A 19,989-nucleotide genomic window follows, 5' to 3' on the forward strand; every position below is an offset into this window, starting at 1 on the left:
AACCCCTGGGAGAGGAATGTTATCTGAAGAATAGGCCACCTGACTCAGACATCTAACCGATCTCGTCAAGGAAGATTTAGATGCCTTCCTGCCTTTGTTCTTCCCCGCAAACTGAATGAACAAATGACAATCCACTCTCCAGCTCCGGGTTGCCTCCAAATAGGCTAATAGCACCGCTCGACCATCCAAGGAGTGTAGCTCCTGCTCCTTTGCATTTCTGGGAGACGAACAGAAGGATGGTAGCACAATCTCCTGACTGAGTGTAGAAGCAGAAATGACTTTTGGAGAAAAGGAAGGATCCAGCCGCAAGACCACGCAATCTTGTCTCACTTGAAGGTATGGGTCTTTGATGGAGAGAGCCTGCAGTTTCCCTATTCGCTTGGCGGACGTTATTGCCACAAAAAAGATTGTTTTTAGGGAAAGCTGTTTGATATCCAGGTCCAAGTTCGCGGAATAAGGGTGGCAACATAGAAAGTTCAGTACCAGAGTAAGATCCCAAGGAGGAGATGTACTTCTCAAAGTGGGTCGTAGTCGCTGAACGTCTTTCATGAACCTCAGTATCCAGGGATGGGCGACTGAGTGTTGAGGAACACGCTGAGAGCTGCCACCTGCACTTTCAAGATACTTGTTTTTAACCCTTTATTAAAGCCTGCCTGGAGAAAATCCAGTATGCTGGGGATATTGGGCTCTGTCTGCGCCGTCTGGCTGGTACCCATGAAAGTACAGAAATCTTTCCAGATCCTATGGTAGATAGCTTTAGTGACCTGTTTTCTACTGGCCAGAATAGTGGTAATCACCTGATCCGAGAGACCCTTTGAAGCTAAGATCTCCCTCTCAGGATCCAGGCAGAGAGCTGCAGTTGTTTTAGGTTCTAATGCCAAAGAAGACCTTGAGAAAGTAGATCCTCCTGGAGTGGAAGAACAATTGGATCCTCCTCCGACAGCTGGTGAAGCAGGGTGAACCAGCTGCGTTTTGGCCAGAAAGGAACTAATCACTATGACCCTTGCCCGATCTTCTCGAATCTTCCGTAGCATCCTTGGAATCAATAGGACTGGTGGAAAGGCATAGAGCAGGCCTGTTCCACAGAATTGAAACAGGGCATCCACTGCCACTGGATCGTTTGCCGGACTGAGGGAGAAGAACCTTTGTATTTCCTCTACTTTCAAACAGGTCTAGGCATGGTTGACCCCCATCTGCGAGCTAGGCTGTGAAACACGGCTGCATTCAGGCTCCACTCCGATGCTCTCATTTGACGACGACAGATACTCTGCCTCCTTGTTGTCCAATCCCCTGAGATGAAGCGCGGAAACGGAAGATACAGTGGCTTCCAGAACCAGGAAGATGTTTTCTGCCAGCCTCTGTAGACTCGGATGTTGGGATCCACCCTGGTGACGGAGAAGAGAGAGTCGTGATGTTGTCCGAGTAAATTTTTATATGTTGACCCTGTAGAGCCGGCCTGCTGAGAAGGGCTTTTAGGACTGCCCTTAGCTCTCGGAAGTTGGACGACTTCAACTGGATTGCTGGAGTCCCATGGAGATAGGAGTGATCCACCTTGGCAGCCCAGCTCGCATCCATCCTGATAGGAATATTCGGATACAATACCCACTGAACACCTCTGGTCAGGTTCAATGTTTTCTTCCACCACTGAAAAGAATTTCTGGCTTTCCCTGAGAGCCTGAATCTGTGATCGAGCAAAGTTTTGCGTCTTGCCAATATGGCAAGTACGTCCTTCTGCAGCGGTCTTGAGTGAAACTGACTCCAATGTACGCTTCCTATACAAGAAGTCATCAGCCCCAGCATTCTCATTGCCTTGCAGATTGAGACCTTTTCCTTCTCTGAAAACACACTTAATTCCTGGGAGATGGCCACCACTTTGTCCATGCGCAAAAAAGACATCTGCCTGACGGAATCCAAGAAGACTCCCAGAAACAGTCTGGATGTTTCAGGCTGCAAGCAGGACTTTTCCTTGTTCAGGATCCAGCCCAATTTTCAAAGGACACCCCTGGTGACCTGAAGATGATGGTCCATCTCCGGAACAAATATTGTGATCAGGAGGAAGTCATCGAGATATGGAACTATGTCCTGCAGGCGAAGGTAAGCCATCATGTCCGTCACTACTTTTGTAAATATTCGAGGTGCCGAAGAGAGGCCAAATGGAAGACATCGGAACTGGTAGTTGAGAGTGACTGAGCCTTTCTGAAGAAAATCTGAGAAACTGCTGACTGAACGGGTGAATAGTAAGATGGTAATACGCATCGCGCAAGTCTAGTTACACATCACCACTCCCTGTTCTATAAGAGCCATGGCCAAGCGAATGGATTCCATTCAAAACTTTCTGTAAAGTACCCACTGATTTAGGGGCTTGAGGTTGATAACTGTGCGGAACATGGTCTTTCAAGTCATTCAGCCAAAGGGACATGGACCTAGCCACTGATGTAGCCGCTATGTTGGTTTTCATGGAAACAGCCGAAGCTTCCCAGGCTTTCTTCAAAAGACCATCTGCTTTTCGGTCCATCGCATCCTTTAAACCAGACGAGTCCTTGAATGGAATAGACGTCTTTTTAAGAACCTTCACTATTGGAACGTCAATCACTGGAAAAGTGTCCCAGAATTTAACATCTTCCGCATCGATTCTTAAATTCAAGAGGGATGAAAGCTCCTTTTTCCACCTTATCCCACTCTTCCATGATTATGTCCTTCAAATGATCATTCATGGGAAAAACTTGAGAAGGTCTGGAGCGCAGACCTGCAAACATCTGATCCTGGACAGAAGTTGGACCTCGTCAATCTGCATGGTTCGATGGAGAACATCAGTATCCTTGTAGTCAAATTGGTAGGATTTCTTTCCGTGCCTGGTAGGTGACGACCCAGGCTCCACATCCAACTCTGAAGCAAAGGACGACCGAGAGGTAGAAGTCTCCTCATCCGAAGATGGTTATACCTCCCTCCTGGGTCTCTTCCGCTTTCCCTGGACCTGACACGTCGTAGACTGGGACGCCATGGATGCCTGGACTTCTTCTCTAATGATATTGCGCATGTTAGACAGGAGGGACGCCTGTTCTTCATTAAGTAGTGATGAGAAGCATGTGGCACACAGACGCTTTAAGTAAGAGTCCTCCAACCTGCAATTGCAATTGGAACATCTTTTAGATTTGGCAATGGCTTTTTGACACCCGTTAACATGGCCCAATAGACTCAGCTGAGAAGGAATAGAATTTTAATTACCGTAACTGCGGGCGACTCTGGGGGAACATCAGATTTCTGTGAACCCTCCATGTTCACAGACAAGCAGGGGACAATCGGAACTCTGCCCCCCCCTTATACCTGTTCCACATCACCCCAGTCTCCTCACTCCATGTGGTTCTGACGCGCCACCACTGCCGTAGTCTCTAGCAGCTGAACCATAAGTGCCCTCGCGTGACCCGGAGTGCTCCTGTACATACCCGGAAGGACCTCACTAGCAGTGCACACGCTGAGATCGTCAGGCATGCTGGATCGAGGCGCCGAGAGCCCCCGTGTTGGGGGAAGCGGCACATGCTGGGAGCTCCCAATCAGACCAGCCTGGCTGAGGGAACGGTTGCCTGGTATCAGCCGTGGACCCGCTTCACCAGGGAGGAGGCAGCACAAACCACCACCACTCACCTGGGACCATAAGTAAGATCTTCTTCTCTTGCATGCTATCCTGTGCTGGGACAGGAAAGGACACTGGTGGGGATGAGGTGGGAGGGGCTTTTAACCTCTTGCGTGTGCTCATGTCCCTACAGAGAATAGGGAGCAACCTATGTGCTTTGGGTTATTGTCCTGTTGTAGGATGAAGTTGGCTCCAATCAAGCATTGTCTACACGGTATGGCATTGCATTTCAAAATGGAGTGATAGCTTTCCTTATTCAAAATCCATTTTACCTTGTACAAATCTCCCACTTTAGCAGCAGCAAAGCAACCCCAGACCATCACATTACCTCCACCATGCTTAACAGATGGCGTCAGGCACTCTTCCAGCATCATTTCAGTTGTTCTGCGTCTCACAAATGTTCTTCTGTGTGATCCAAACACCTCGAACTTCAATTCATCTGTCCATAACACTTTTTTCCAATCTTCTCTGTCAAATGTCTGTGTTCTTTTGCCCATATTAATATTTTCCTTTTATTATCTAGTCTCAGATATGACTTTTTCTTTGCCACTCTGCCCTGAAGGCCGGCATCCCGGAGTCGCCACTTCACTGTAGACGTTGACATTGGCGTTTTGCGGGTACTATTTAATGAGGCTGCCAGTTGAGGACCTGTGAGGCATTGATTTCTCAAACTAGAGACTCTAACATACTTGTCTTGATCAGTTGTGCAGCAGGGCCTCCCACTTCTCTTTCTACTCTGGTTAGAGCCTGTTTGTGCTCTCCTCTGAATGGAGTAGTACACACCATTGTAGGAAATCTTCAGTTTCTTTGCAATTTCTCTCATGGAATAACCTTGATTACTAAGAACAAGAATAGACTGTCAAGTTTCACATGAAAGTTCTCTTTTTCTAGCCAATTTGGGAGTTTAATGGAACCAACAAATGTAATGCTCCAGATTCTCAACTAGCTCAAAGGAAGGTCAGTTTTATAGCTTCTCTAATCAGCAAAACTCTTTTCAGTTGTGCTAACATACTTGCACAAGGTTTATCAAGGGGTTTCTAAACATCCATTAGCCTTCTAAAACAGTTAGCAAACACAATGTACCATTAGAACACTGGAGTGGTGGTTGTTGAAGATGAACCTCTATACAACTATGTAGATATTGCATTAAAAACCAGACGTTTGAAGCTAGAATAGCAATTTACCACATTAACAATCTATAGAGTGAATTTCTGTTTAATTTAATGTTAGCTTCATTGAAAAAAATGTGCTCTTCTTTCAAAAATAATGAAAAATCTAAGTGACCCTAAACTTTTGAACTGTAGCGTATACCTGGAAGGAACCCATACAATCTGCTGTCCTCCTCACTAATATATACCTGGAAGGAGGCCATACATTCTTACGTACTCACTAATATATACATGGAAGGATCCCATACATTCGTATGTACTCATTAATATACAGTCATATGAAAAAGTTTGGGCACCCCTATTAAAGTTAACCTTTTTTCTTTATAACAATTTGGGTTTTTGCTATTTCAGTTTCATTTATCTAATAAATGATGGACTCAGTAATACTTCTGAATTGAAATGAGGTTTGTTGTACTAACATAAAATGTGCAATCTGCATTTAAACTAAATTTGACAGGCGCATAAGTATGGGCACCTCAACATAAAAGTGACATTAATATTTTGTAGATACTCCTTTAGCAAAAATCACAGCCTCTAGTCGCTTTCTGTAGCTTTTAATGAGCTTCTGGATCCTGGATGAAGGTATTTTTGACCATTCCTGTTTACAAAACAATTCCAGTTAAGTTTGATGGTCGCCGAGCATGAACAACACGCTTCAAATCATCCCACAGATTTTCAATGATATTCAGGTCTGGGGACTGGGATGGCCAATCCAGAACATTGTAATTGTTCCTCTGCATGAATGCCTGAGTAGATTAGTAGATTTTGAGCGGTGCTTTGGATCATTGTCTTGCTGAAATATCCATCCCCTGCGTAACTTCAACTTCGTCACTGATTCTTGCACACTATTGTCAAGAATCTGCTGATACTGAGTTGAATCCATGCGGCCATCAACTTTAACAAGATTCCCGGTGCCGGCATTGGCCACACAGCCCCAAAGCATGATGGAACCTCCACCAAATTTTACCGTGGGTAGCAAGTGCTTTTCTTGGAATGCCATGTTTTTTGCCTCCATGCATTACGCCTTTTTGTATGACCAAACAACTCAATCTTTGTTTCATCAGTCCACAGGACCTTCTTTTAAAATGTAACTGGCTTGTCCAAATATGCTTTTGCATACCTCAGGCGACTCTGTTTGTGGCGTGCTTGCAGAAACGGCTTCTTTCGCATCACTCTCCCATACAGCTTCTCCTTGTGGAAAGTGCGCTGTATTGTTGACCGATGCACAGTGACACCATCTGCAGCAAGATGATGCTGCAGGCATTTGGAGGTGGTCTGTGGATTGTCCTTGACTGTTCTCACCATTCTTCTTCTCTGCCTTTCTGATATTTTTCTTGGCCTGCCACTTCTGGGCTTAACAAGAACTGTACCTGTGTTCTTCCATTTCCTTACTATGTTCCTCACAGTGGAAACTGACAGTTTAAATCTCTGAGACAACTTTTTGTATCCTTCCCCTGAACAACTATGTTGAATAATCTTTGTTTTCAGATCATTTGAGAGTTGTTTTGAGGAGCCCATGATGCCACTCTTCATAGGAGATTCAAATAGGAGAACTACTTGCAAGTGGCCATCTTAAATACCTTTTCTCATGATTGGATACACCTGCCTATGAAGTTCAAACCTCAATGAGGTTACAAAACCAATTTAGTGCTTCAGTAAGTCAGTAAAAAGTAGTTAGGAGTATTCAAAACAAGAAATTGATAAGGGTGCCCATACTTATGCACCTGTGAAGTTTAGTTTAAGTGCGGATTGCACATTTTCTGTTAGTACAATAAACCTCATTTCAATTCAGAAATATTACTCAGTCCATCATTTATTAGATATATGAAACTGAAATAGCAAAAACCCAAATTGTTATAAAGAAAAAAGGTTAACATTAATACTTAATAAATACTTTTTCATTTGACTGTATACCTTGAATTAGCCCATACATTCTGCTGTCCTCAATAATATATACCTGGAAGGAGAACATACATTCTGATGTACTCACTAATAAATACTTGGAAAGAGCCTGTACATTCTAGTGTCTTCAGTAAGGAACCAGCTATAATATATGGGCTGCAGTCAGGACCTGGAAGGAGCCCATACATCTATAATCCTCAGTAATATACACCTGAAAGGAGCCCATAGATTTTGAAATCCTAAGTAATACACACCTGGAAGGAGCCCATATATTCTGAAATCTTCAGTAATATACACCTGGAAGAGGAGCCCATAGATTCCAAAATCCTCAGTAAAAATCACTTTATAATACTCACATAAGGGGCGTGGCGGTGCAGACTGGTCGGATGGGTGAGAGGTTCCCTTTAATCTCTGTTGGACGGGCTGCCCAACTGGTTCGACTCTGCTGGATCCTGGCTGCCCAATCGGTTCTTCTCTGCTGGATCCTGGCTGCCCAACCACTTTGGCTCTGCTGCATCCTGGCTGCCCAACTGCTTTGGCTCTGTTGCGTCCTAGCTGCCCAACTGGTTGAGCTCTGCTGCGTCCAGGCTGCCCAACCATTTAGCTCTGCTGGATCCTGGCTGCCCAACCAGTTCTGCCCTGCTGGATCCTGGCTGCCCAATCAGTTCCGCTCTGCTAGATCCTGGCTGCCCAGCCAGTTCCGTTCTGCTCCATACTGGCTGCCCAACCACTTCCACTCTGCTCCATACTGGCTGCCCAATCACTTCCACTCTGCTCCATACTGGCTGTCCAACCAGTTCAGCTCTGCTGCATCCTGGTTCCCCAACTAGTTCAGCTCTGCTCTGTCCTGGCTGCCCAACCAGTTCAGCTTTCCTGGGTCCTGGGTCTGCCTTATTAAAGTCAATAGCTACTTCACAGGTCGTGCTAAAATCCTATTTTTTTAGGGCTTCACACAGAAGGCCCCAACGGAGCAATTGATGTTTGGCGAAAACACAATGTGAACATAGCCTTAAAGTGACAGGTATTATCTCCCCAATAATAGCACAAATAATAATGTGATGTTGGTTAATTGGGGTTATTCGTCCAGGACTTTTGGATTTTTTTTCTTAAGGGGCTAAGAATTAACAGACAAGTAGTTGGTGACTTCCTGCCTGCTCTGCGCAGCGCTGATGAGTGCCAACTCAAAGCGATCACAGACTGCTCCTGCTGGTGATTCTGCAGCTTCATTTGACCTCACTGTGGAGAGGTGATGGTAATGCTTCCCATGATTACAGCAGAACAATAAGTCTTCTCTAATTGCTTCTATTAACCCCTTCACCCCGGGAGATTTTTCATTTTTTCCTCTCCTTCTTTCAAGAGCCGTAACTTTTCTATTTTTCCGTCAATTTTGCCATATGGGGGCTTGTTTTTTGTGGGATGAGTTGTACTTTTGCATGAAACCATTAGTTTTACCATGTAGTCTACTGGAAAACGGGAAAAACAAATCCAAGTGCGGTGAAATTGCAAAAAAAAAGTGCAATTGCACAATAGTTTTTGGGATATTTTATTCACCGAGTTAAATATATGGTGAGGCTGACAGGTCAGTATGACACTTCAGGTCAGTACAAGTTCATAGATAACAAACATGTATACTCTTACTTTTATCTAAGGGGTTAAAAAAAATTCAGAAGTTTGTCACTCAAAAAGTTGGGCTTTTTCGCTATTTTCCGAGACCCGTAGCATTCTCATTCTTCAGGATCTATGGCTCAGTGATCTCTTATTTTTTTGCATCTTAAGCTAGCGTTTTTAGGGACACCATTTTTGCGCAGATTCTACATTTTGATCGCCTGTTATTGCATTTTAAATCATTTTTGCAGCAACCAAAAACCGTAATTTTGGAGTTTGGAATTTTTTCTCACCACACCCCGTACCGATCAGATTATTTGATTTTATATTTTGATCGGGCATTTCTGAACACGGCGATACCAAATGTGTGTATATTTTTTATTTTTTAAACAGTTTTATTTTCAGTGGGGCAAATGGGTGTGATTTGAACTTTTAGGTTTCTTTAGTCTTTCATATTTTTAAAAACTTTTTTTTTACTTTTTCTATTTATTTTACTAGTCCCCCTAGGGAACTATAAGGATCAGCAGTCTGATCACTTGTTAATTTCTGTTGATCTGGGCTGCACAGTTGTGATCAGCAGAAATGCTTCTTTCCTGTCAGTGCCAGCGCTCTGTCAGGTCTCACAGGAAATACATCATGGTAGCAACAGTAATCATCACATGACTTCGAGCTACCATGGCAACCATAATCTCCCAGTGATTGCGTCACAGGGCTCCGATGGCAGCGGGGAATGGTGTGGCCAATTAAATCATGTTGTCACATTTTGACAGCATGATCTAAGTGAAAAGCAGGCGCGGGTGGATCGTGTATCCACCTGCGCCTGTTAGCCCCACATGTCTGTTGGTCAAATCAGCAGATGTGTGGGGGGTCACCTTCTGGTCAAGCGCTTTTCTCTTTTTCTACATGGTTGGTTTTACTTGACATGTGCACCCCCCTTCCCTTAAATTTGCTATATAATTCCTGGCTGTGCACTCTAAGCTGCTTTTTATGGGGGTCACCACCAATTCACCGCAGCAGCCGGTGGTAATTACCTTGACATTACCAGGGACAAACTGGAGTCGTAAAGGGATTAACCAAAAGCACAATGTTATTAAAGATAATTTATCTAATAGAGTAGACCTTATATGTAATGTGCAGCTTTTACATACTGTAGATTAAGGTGTCAGATCTGCTTTAGAATAGAATTTTGTATTTTTAAAATATTCTAATTTAAAATAAATACTACCAAGTTTGCATTAACATTTTATATTTTTCTGTTTATAATTATTGTTTATAAAACAATGTGAATGGCAGTGCTAAATGGGTGTGGATGGGGAGTGGTTATGGGTGTGACTACATGTGAAATGGGTGTGGTTAGGGGCGTGGCCTAAAATCGCCGTACCGCGCAGCACAGTTTGTCCCTCTTTCCTTTCTTTGAAAGTTGGGAGGTATGCCATACATCTAAAATCCTCAGTAATATACCCCTGGAAGGAGCCCATACATCTAAAATCCTCAGTAATATACACCTGGAAGAAGCCCATACATCTATAATCCTCAGTAATATACACCTGGAAGGAGCCCAAACATCTAAAATCCTCAGTAATATACACCTGGAAGGAGCCCATACATCTAAAATCCTCGATAATAAACACCTGGAAGGAGCCCATACATCTAAAATCCTAAGTAATATACACCTGGAAGGAGCCCATACATCTAAAATCCTCAGTAATATACACCTGGAAGGAGCCCATACATCTAAAATCCTCAGTAATATACCCCTGGAAGGAGCCCATACATCTAAAATCCTCAGTAATAAACACCTGGAAGGAGCCCATACATCTAAAATCCTCAGTAATATACACCTGGAAGGAGCCCATACATCTAAAATCCTCAGTAATATACACCTGGAAGGAGCCCATACATCTAAAATCCTCAGTAATATACACCTGGAAGAAGCCCATACATCTAAAATCCTCAGTAATATACACCTGGAAGGAGACCATACATCTAAAATCCTCAGTAATATACACCTGGAAGGAGACCATAGATCTAAAATCCTCAGTAATATACACCTGGAAGGAGACCATAGATCTAAAATCCTCAGTAATATACACCTGGAAGAAGCCCATACATCTAAAATCCTCAGTAATATACACCTGGAAGGAGCCCATACATCTAAAATCCTCAGTAATATACCCCTGGAAGGAGCCCATACATCTAAAATCCTCAGTAATATACCCCTGGAAGGAGCCCATACATCTAAAATCCTCAGTAATATACACCTGGAAGGAGACCATAGATCTAAAATCCTCAGTAATATACCCCTGGAAGGAGCCCATACATCTAAAATCCTCAGTAATATACCCCTGGAAGGAGCCCATACATCTAAAATCCTCAGCAATATACACCTGGAAGGAGCCCATACATCTAAAATCCTCAGTAATATACACCTGGAAGGAGCCCATACATCTAAAATCCTCAGTAATTTACTCCTGGAAGGAGCCCATACATCTAAAATCCTCAGTAATATACACCTGGAAGGAGCCCATACATCTAAAATCCTCAGTAATATACACCTGGAAGGAGCCCATACATCTAAAATCCTCAGTAATATACCCCTGGAAGAAGCCCATACATCTAAAATCCTCAGTAATATACACCTGGAAGGAGCCCATACATCTAAAATCCTCAGCAATATACACCTGGAAGGAGCCCATACATCTAAAATCCTCAGTAATATACACCTGGAAGGAGCCCAAACATCTAAAATCCTCAGTAATATACACCTGGAAGAAGCCCTTCCATCTAAAATCCTCAGCAATATACATCTGGAAGGAGCCCATACATCTAAAATCCTCAGCAATATACATCTGGAAGGAGCCATACATCTAAAATCTTCAGCAATATACACCTGGAAGGAGCCCATACATCTAAAATCCTCAGTAATATACACCTGGAAGGAGCCATACATCTAAAATCCTCAGCAATATACACCTGGAAGGAGCCCATACATCTAAAATCCTCAGTAATATACACCTGGAAGGAGCCCATACATCTAAAATCCTCAGTAATATACACCTGGAAGGAGCCCATACATCTAAAATCCTCAGCAATATACACCTGGAAGGAGCCCATACATCTAAAATCCTCAGTAATATACACCTGGAAGGAGCCCATACATCTAAAATCCTCAGTAATATACACCTGGAAGGAGCCCATACATCTAAAATCCTCAGTAATATACACCTGGAAGGAGCCCATACATCTAAAATCCTCAGTAATATACCCCTGGAAGGAGCCCAAACATCTAAAATCCTCAGCAATATACACCTGGAAGGAGCCCATACATCTAAAATCCTCAGTAATATACACCTGGAAGGAGCCATACATCTAAAATCCTCAGCAATATACACCTGGAAGAAGCCCTTCCATCTAAAATCCTCAGTAATATACACCTGGAAGGAGCCCAAACATCTAAAATCCTCAGTAATATACACCTGGAAGGAGCCCATACATCTAAAATCCTCACTAATATACACCTGGAAGGAGCCCATACATCTAAAATCCTCAGTAATATACACCTGGAAGAAGCCCTTCCATCTAAAATCCTCAGCAATATACATCTGGAAGGAGCCCATACATCTAAAATCCTCAGTAATATACACCTGGAAGGAGCCCATACATCTAAAATCCTCAGTAATATACACCTGGAAGGAGCCCATACATCTAAAATCCTCAGTAATATACCCCTGGAAGGAGCCCAAACATCTAAAATCCTCAGCAATATACACCTGGAAGGAGCCCATACATCTAAAATCCTCAGTAATATACACCTGGAAGGAGCCCATACATCTAAAATCCTCAGTAATATACACCTGGAAGGAGCCCAAACATCTAAAATCCTCAGTAATATACACCTGGAAGAAGCCCTTCCATCTAAAATCCTCAGCAATATACATCTGGAAGGAGCCCATACATCTAAAATCCTCAGTAATATACACCTGGAAGGAGCCCATACATCTAAAATCCTCAGTAATATACACCTGGAAGGAGCCCATACATCTAAAATCCTCAGTAATATACCCCTGGAAGGAGCCCAAACATCTAAAATCCTCAGCAATATACACCTGGAAGGAGCCCATACATCTAAAATCCTCAGTAATATACACCTGGAAGGAGCCCATACATCTAAAATCCTCAGTAATATACACCTGGAAGGAGCCCAAACATCTAAAATCCTCAGTAATATACACCTGGAAGGAGCCCATACATCTAAAATCCTCAGTAATATACACCTGGAAGGAGCCCAAACATCTAAAATCCTCAGTAATATACACCTGGAAGGAGCCCATACATCTAAAATCCTCAGTAATATACATCTGGAAGGAGCCCATACATCTAAAATCCTCAGTAATATACACCTGGAAGGAGCCCAAACATCTAAAATCCTCAGTAATATACACCTGGAAGAAGCCCTTCCATCTAAAATCCTCAGCAATATACATCTGGAAGGAGCCCATACATCTAAAATCCTCAGTAATATACACCTGGAAGGAGCCCATACATCTAAAATCCTCAGTAATATACACCTGGAAGGAGCCCAAACATCTAAAATCCTCAGTAATATACACCTGGAAGGAGCCCATACATCTAAAATCCTCAGTAATATACATCTGGAAGGAGCCCATACATCTAAAATCCTCAGCAATATACACCTGGAAGGAGCCCAAACATCTAAAATCCTCAGTAATATACACCTGGAAGGAGCCCTTCCATCTAAAATCCTCAGCAATATACATCTGGAAGGAGCCCATACATCTAAAATCCTCAGCAATATACACCTGGAAGGAGCCCATACATCTAAAATCCTCAGTAATATACACCTGGAAGGAGCCATACATCTAAAATCCTCAGTAATATACACCTGGAAGGAGCCCATACATTCTGAAATCGTCAGTAACATATATCTGGGAGGAGCCCATACATTCTAGTGTCTTCAGTAGTGAATCAGCTGGAATGTATGGGCTATTTACAGGTCATGACTGCAGCCGGTACATTGTAACAGATTCACTACTGAACATACTAAAATGTACAGGCTGAAGTCTTGAATTGGGAGGAGCCCATACAGTGTTTGTACCTTTCCGGCCACAGCTGCAGCAGATTGTTGCTCCGGTCTGCAGGACCTGTCATGACGTCGCCATCATGTGATCAGAAAGCTTACGGGGCGGGGACAAGTATGGAGAGGAGAGGGGGGGTGAAGGACCTGTGATCATGTGACAAGTGGAGGTGGAGCTCCAGTGTATTCAGCTTTATAGAGAAATGCAGGAAAATGCACAGCAAGCAGTGATAATGCTGGGAGTTGTAGTTCTATCTATATTTCATGCTGAGAGTTGTAGTTCTATCTATATTTCATGCAGTGAGAATGCTGGGAGTTGTAGTTCTATCTATATTTCATGCTGGGTGTTGTAGTTCTATTTATATTTCATGCAGTGAGAATGCTGGGAGTTGTAGTTCTATCTATATTTCATGCTGGGAGTTGTAGTTCTATCTATATTTCATGCAGTGAGAATGCTGGGAGTTGTAGTTCTATCTATATTTCATGCTGGGTGTTGTAGTTCTATTTATATTTCATGCAGTGAGAATGCTGGGAGTTGTAGTTCTATCTATATTTCATGCTGGGAGTTGTGATTCTATCTATATTTCATACAGTGAGAATGCTGGGAGTTGTAGTTCTATCTATATGTCATGCTGGGAGTTGTAGTTCTATCCATATTTCATGCAGTGAGAATGCTGGGAGTTGTAGTGCTATCTATATGTAATGCTGGGAGTTGTAGTTCTATCTATATTTCATGCAGTGAGAATCCTGGGAGTTGTAATTTTATCTATATTTCATGCAGTGAGAATGCTGGGAGTTGTAGTTCTATTTATATTACATGCAGTGAGAATGCTGGGAGTTGTAGTTCTATTTATATTTCATGCAGTGAGAATGCTGGGAGTTGTAGTTCTATCTATATTTCATGCTGGGAGTTGTAATTTTATCTATATTTCATGCAGTGAGAATGCTGGGAGTTGTAGTTTTATCTATATTTCATGCAGTGAGAATGCTGGGAGTTGTAGTTTTATTTATATTTCATGCAGTCAGAATGCTGGGAGTTGTAGTTCTATCTATATTTCATGCTGGGAGTTGTAATTTTATCTATATTTCATGCAGTGAGAATGCTGGGAGTTGTAGTTCTATCTATATTTCATGCTGGGAGTTGTAGTTTTATCTATATTTCATGCAATGAGAATGCTGGGAGTTGTGGTTTTATCTATATTTCATGCAGTGAGAATGCTGGGATTTGTAGTTCTATCTATATTTCATGCTGGGAGTTGTAGTTCTATCTATATTTCATGCAGTGAGAATGCTGGGAGTTGTAGTTCTATCTATATTTCATGTTGGGAGTTGTAGTTCTATCTATATTTCATGCAGTGAGAATGCTGGGAGTTGTAATTCTATGTATATTTCATGCAGTGAGAATGCTGGGAGTTGTAGTTCTATCTATATTTCATGCTGGGAGTTGTAGTTCTATCTATATTTCATGCAGTGAGAATGCTGGGAGTTGTAGTTCTATCTATATTTCATGCTGGGAGTTGTAGTTCTGTCTATATTTTATGCAATGAGAATGCTGGGAGTTGTAGTTTTATCTATATTTCATGCAGTGAGAATGCTGGGAGTTGTAGTTTTATCTATATTTCATGCAGTGAGAATGCTGGGAGTTGTAGTTCTATCTATATTTCATGCAGTGAGAATGCTGGGAGTTGTAGTTCTATCTATATTTCATGCAGTGAGAATGCTGGGAGTTGTAGTTATATCTATATTTCATGCAGTGAGAATGCTGGGAGTTGTAGTTTTATCTATATTACATGCAGTGAGAATGCTGGCAGTTGTAGTTCTATCTATATTTTGTGCAGTGAGAATGCTGGGAGTTGTAGTTCTATATTTCATGCAGTGAGAATGCTGGGAGTTGTAGTTCTGAATATATTTCATGCAGTGAGAATGCTGGGAGTTGTAGTTCTATCTATATTTCATGCTGGGAGTTGTAGTTCTATCTATATTTCATGCTGGGAGTTGTAGTTCTATCTATATTTTGTGCAGTGAGAATGCTGGGAGTTGTGGTTCTATCTATATTTCATGCAGTGAGAATGCTGGGAGTTGTAGTTCTATATTTCATGCAGTGAGAATGCTGGGAGTTGTAGTTCTGAATATATTTCATGCAGTGAGAATGCTGGGAGTTGTAGTTCTATCTATATTTCATGCAGTGAGAAAGCTGGGAGTTGTAGTTCTATCTATATTTCATGCTGGGAGTTGTAGTTCTATCTATATTTCATGCTGGGAGTTGTAGTTCTATCTATATTTCATGCTGGGAGAATGCTGGCAGTTGTAGTTCTGTCTATATTTTGTGCAGTGAGAATGCTGGGAGTTGTAGTTCTATCTATATTTCATGCAGTGAGAATGCTGGGAGTGGTAGTTCTATCTATATAATATACACCTGGAAGGAGCCCATACATCTAAAATCCTCAGCAATATACACCTGGAAGGAGCCCATACATCTAAAATCCTCAGTAATATACACCTGGAAGGAGCCCAAACATCTAAAATCCTCAGTAATATACACCTGGAAGAAGCCCTTCCATCTAAAATCCTCAGCAATATACATCTGGAAGGAGCCCATACATCTAAAATCCTCAGCAATATACATCTGGAAGGAGCCATACATCTAAAATCTTCAGCAATATACACCTGGAAGGAGCCCATACATCTAAAATCCTCAGTAATATACACCTGGAAGGAGCCATACATCTAAAATCCTCAGCAATATACACCTGGAAGGAGCCCATACATCTAAAATCCTCAGTAATATACACCTGGAAGGAGCCCATACATCTAAAATCCTCAGTAATATACACCTGGAAGGAGCCCATACATCTAAAATCCTCAGCAATATACACCTGGAAGGAGCCCATACATCTAAAATCCTCAGTAATATACACCTGGAAGGAGCCCATACATCTAAAATCCTCAGTAATATACACCTGGAAGGAGCCCATACATCTAAAATCCTCAGTAATATACACCTGGAAGGAGCCCATACATCTAAAATCCTCAGTAATATACCCCTGGAAGGAGCCCAAACATCTAAAATCCTCAGCAATATACACCTGGAAGGAGCCCATACATCTAAAATCCTCAGTAATATACACCTGGAAGGAGCCATACATCTAAAATCCTCAGCAATATACACCTGGAAGAAGCCCTTCCATCTAAAATCCTCAGTAATATACACCTGGAAGGAGCCCAAACATCTAAAATCCTCAGTAATATACACCTGGAAGGAGCCCATACATCTAAAATCCTCACTAATATACACCTGGAAGGAGCCCATACATCTAAAATCCTCAGTAATATACACCTGGAAGAAGCCCTTCCATCTAAAATCCTCAGCAATATACATCTGGAAGGAGCCCATACATCTAAAATCCTCAGCAATATACACCTGGAAGGAGCCCATACATCTAAAATCCTCAGTAATATACACCTGGAAGGAGCCCATACATCTAAAATCCTCAGTAATATACACCTGGAAGGAGCCCATACATCTAAAATCCTCAGTAATATACCCCTGGAAGGAGCCCAAACATCTAAAATCCTCAGCAATATACACCTGGAAGGAGCCCATACATCTAAAATCCTCAGTAATATACACCTGGAAGGAGCCCATACATCTAAAATCCTCAGTAATATACACCTGGAAGGAGCCCAAACATCTAAAATCCTCAGTAATATACACCTGGAAGAAGCCCTTCCATCTAAAATCCTCAGCAATATACATCTGGAAGGAGCCCATACATCTAAAATCCTCAGTAATATACACCTGGAAGGAGCCCATACATCTAAAATCCTCAGTAATATACACCTGGAAGGAGCCCATACATCTAAAATCCTCAGTAATATACCCCTGGAAGGAGCCCAAACATCTAAAATCCTCAGCAATATACACCTGGAAGGAGCCCATACATCTAAAATCCTCAGTAATATACACCTGGAAGGAGCCCATACATCTAAAATCCTCAGTAATATACACCTGGAAGGAGCCCAAACATCTAAAATCCTCAGTAATATACACCTGGAAGAAGCCCTTCCATCTAAAATCCTCAGCAATATACATCTGGAAGGAGCCCATACATCTAAAATCCTCAGCAATATACACCTGGAAGGAGCCCATACATCTAAAATCCTCAGTAATATACACCTGGAAGGAGCCATACATCTAAAATCCTCAGTAATATACACCTGGAAGGAGCCCATACATTCTGAAATCGTCAGTAACATATATCTGGGAGGAGCCCATACATTCTAGTGTCTTCAGTAGTGAATCAGCTGGAATGTATGGGCTATTTACAGGTCATGACTGCAGCCGGTACATTGTAACAGATTCACTACTGAACATACTAAAATGTACAGGCTGAAGTCTTGAATTGGGAGGAGCCCATACAGTGTTTGTACCTTTCCGGCCACAGCTGCAGCAGATTGTTGCTCCGGTCTGCAGGACCTGTCATGACGTCGCCATCATGTGATCAGAAAGCTTACGGGGCGGGGACAAGTATGGAGAGGAGAGGGGGGGTGAAGGACCTGTGATCATGTGACAAGTGGAGGTGGAGCTCCAGTGTATTCAGCTTTATAGAGAAATGCAGGAAAATGCACAGCAAGCAGTGATAATGCTGGGAGTTGTAGTTCTATCTATATTTCATGCTGAGAGTTGTAGTTCTATCTATATTTCATGCAGTGAGAATGCTGGGAGTTGTAGTTCTATCTATATTTCATGCTGGGTGTTGTAGTTCTATTTATATTTCATGCAGTGAGAATGCTGGGAGTTGTAGTTCTATCTATATTTCATGCAGTGAGAATGCTGGGAGTTGTAGTTCTATCTATATTTCATGCTGGGTGTTGTAGTTCTATTTATATTTCATGCAGTGAGAATGCTGGGAGTTGTAGTTCTATCTATATTTCATGCTGGGAGTTGTGATTCTATCTATATTTCATACAGTGAGAATGCTGGGAGTTGTAGTTCTATCTATATGTCATGCTGGGAGTTGTAGTTCTATCCATATTTCATGCAGTGAGAATGCTGGGAGTTGTAGTGCTATCTATATGTAATGCTGGGAGTTGTAGTTCTATCTATATTTCATGCAGTGAGAATCCTGGGAGTTGTAATTTTATCTATATTTCATGCAGTGAGAATGCTGGGAGTTGTAGTTCTATTTATATTACATGCAGTGAGAATGCTGGGAGTTGTAGTTCTATTTATATTTCATGCAGTGAGAATGCTGGGAGTTGTAGTTCTATCTATATTTCATGCTGGGAGTTGTAATTTTATCTATATTTCATGCAGTGAGAATGCTGGGAGTTGTAGTTTTATCTATATTTCATGCAGTGAGAATGCTGGGAGTTGTAGTTTTATTTATATTTCATGCAGTCAGAATGCTGGGAGTTGTAGTTCTATCTATATTTCATGCTGGGAGTTGTAATTTTATCTATATTTCATGCAGTGAGAATGCTGGGAGTTGTAGTTCTATCTATATTTCATGCTGGGAGTTGTAGTTTTATCTATATTTCATGCAATGAGAATGCTGGGAGTTGTGGTTTTATCTATATTTCATGCAGTGAGAATGCTGGGATTTGTAGTTCTATCTATATTTCATGCTGGGAGTTGTAGTTCTATCTATATTTCATGCAGTGAGAATGCTGGGAGTTGTAGTTCTATCTATATTTCATGTTGGGAGTTGTAGTTCTATCTATATTTCATGCAGTGAGAATGCTGGGAGTTGTAATTCTATGTATATTTCATGCAGTGAGAATGCTGGGAGTTGTAGTTCTATCTATATTTCATGCTGGGAGTTGTAGTTCTATCTATATTTCATGCAGTGAGAATGCTGGGAGTTGTAGTTCTATCTATATTTCATGCTGGGAGTTGTAGTTCTGTCTATATTTTATGCAATGAGAATGCTGGGAGTTGTAGTTTTATCTATATTTCATGCAGTGAGAATGCTGGGAGTTGTAGTTTTATCTATATTTCATGCAGTGAGAATGCTGGGAGTTGTAGTTCTATCTATATTTCATGCAGTGAGAATGCTGGGAGTTGTAGTTCTATCTATATTTCATGCAGTGAGAATGCTGGGAGTTGTAGTTATATCTATATTTCATGCAGTGAGAATGCTGGGAGTTGTAGTTTTATCTATATTACATGCAGTGAGAATGCTGGCAGTTGTAGTTCTATCTATATTTTGTGCAGTGAGAATGCTGGGAGTTGTAGTTCTATATTTCATGCAGTGAGAATGCTGGGAGTTGTAGTTCTGAATATATTTCATGCAGTGAGAATGCTGGGAGTTGTAGTTCTATCTATATTTCATGCTGGGAGTTGTAGTTCTATCTATATTTCATGCTGGGAGTTGTAGTTCTATCTATATTTTGTGCAGTGAGAATGCTGGGAGTTGTGGTTCTATCTATATTTCATGCAGTGAGAATGCTGGGAGTTGTAGTTCTATATTTCATGCAGTGAGAATGCTGGGAGTTGTAGTTCTGAATATATTTCATGCAGTGAGAATGCTGGGAGTTGTAGTTCTATCTATATTTCATGCAGTGAGAAAGCTGGGAGTTGTAGT

General features: G+C 41.8%; 1 protein-coding gene across 3 annotated transcripts in view; it reads right to left on the reverse strand.

The window, feature by feature from the left end:
* The window catches only part of LOC142303703 (uncharacterized), a 95,590-nt gene extending 82,097 nt beyond the window's left edge, over positions 1 to 13,493 (reverse strand). For 2 of the 3 annotated variants that reach the window (XM_075345358.1, XM_075345341.1), the window contains exon 1: positions 13,424 to 13,489. The gene's annotated coding sequence lies outside the window, so the exon portion shown is untranslated. Of the gene's footprint in view, positions 1 to 13,423 lie in introns of all 3 variants that reach the window. The other variant, XM_075345349.1, reaches the window with a different exon arrangement.
* Between the last annotated feature and the right edge of the window lie 6,496 nt (positions 13,494 to 19,989).

The sequence above is a fragment of the Anomaloglossus baeobatrachus genome, chromosome 1, assembly GCF_048569485.1.
Source record: "Anomaloglossus baeobatrachus isolate aAnoBae1 chromosome 1, aAnoBae1.hap1, whole genome shotgun sequence".
NCBI classification, from domain to species: Eukaryota; Metazoa; Chordata; class Amphibia; order Anura; family Aromobatidae; genus Anomaloglossus; species Anomaloglossus baeobatrachus.